Source organism: Rutidosis leptorrhynchoides, chromosome 9 (assembly GCF_046630445.1).
Source record: "Rutidosis leptorrhynchoides isolate AG116_Rl617_1_P2 chromosome 9, CSIRO_AGI_Rlap_v1, whole genome shotgun sequence".
In the NCBI taxonomy this organism is placed as follows: Eukaryota; Viridiplantae; Streptophyta; class Magnoliopsida; order Asterales; family Asteraceae; genus Rutidosis; species Rutidosis leptorrhynchoides.
In genome coordinates, this window is record NC_092341.1 from 121,736,179 (window position 1) to 121,737,368 (window position 1,190).

Sequence of the window (1,190 nt, forward strand, 5' to 3'; positions counted from 1 at the left end):
ACCGTCATTAAAGAAGAAATGGCTGAAGTAACACCTGATCCAAATGATCTACCGATGTGGAATACCAGACAAACTATTCCCCCTCTCGCTCTTGCATCAATAAGAAGACCTGAAATTGAGGCCGAGAACTGGGAAGTCAAGGGGCAGTTTATGCACATGGTTCGTGAAAACCAATTCGACGGAAGACTTAATAACAATCCGATAGAACATTTAGAAGCTTTTGAAGATTTATGTGAACTGTACAAAAACAAAGATGTTTCTTCAGATGCATTTAAGTTAAGAACTTTTCCGTACTCGTTAATCGGAGACGCAAAAGCATGGTTGAAAGCATCAAAACCTGATTCTATTACAACTTTTAATGAATTAAGAGAAAAATTCATTACCCAATTTTTTCCACCGGCAAAAGCCGAAAGACTTAGAACTGAAATCACCACTTTTAAACAAAAGGCGGATGAAACTCTTTATGATGCCTGGGAAAGATTAAAAAGAATGTTACGAAATTGTCTGCAACACGGATTGCAAAAAGGGCAAATAGTACAAACTTTTTATCGTGGTATTGATGAACATACTCATGGTATATTAGATTCCTCCACTGGAGGAGTATTTATGTACAAATCACCAAATCAAGCGTATGACATGTTAGAAGACATGTCAGTTCATACTTTTGAATGGACACCGTCTAGAGATCAACTACATAGAAGGACGGTGGCAAGCCTTGAAGAAAATGAAGAGAACAGCACAACCATAGCTTCACTGTCGAATCAATTCAAAAAGTTTGGAAGAGAAATAGAGAAACTAAATTCAACAGTTTTAGCATTGCAAATAGGATGTGAAATCTGTGGACAGCCACATTTCATGAAAGATTGTGATATCAATAATCGGCCAATGAACTCAGTAGCACAAGTTAATTTTATGGCCAATCAAAGACAAGGCAATTTTCAAGGAGGGAATTCTAATTATCAACCTGCAAACCTAGGATATCAAAACCCAAAGAATTTTGCTTTTCAAAGTAATGGACCACCTGGCTTTTTCAATAGAAACCAACCTCCATTTCCACCTCAAAAAAATTTTCAACAACAACCGTTACCTCAATTACCATATCAACAACAAAATCATAACACGCAACCAGTAGAGAAGAAATCTAACTTTGAAGAAGTTATGATGAATTTTGTCAAAAGTCAAATAGAAAC

The 1,190-nt window shown here is 36.3% G+C and overlaps 1 non-coding gene across 1 annotated transcript; it reads right to left on the reverse strand.

Annotated features, from left to right (window-relative positions):
- Window positions 1-411: 411 nt before the first annotated feature.
- Window positions 412-518, reverse strand: LOC139869673 (small nucleolar RNA R71). The gene has a single exon (XR_011766257.1). It is a non-coding gene; the product is annotated as a small nucleolar RNA R71 (small nucleolar RNA).
- Between the last annotated feature and the right edge of the window lie 672 nt (window positions 519-1,190).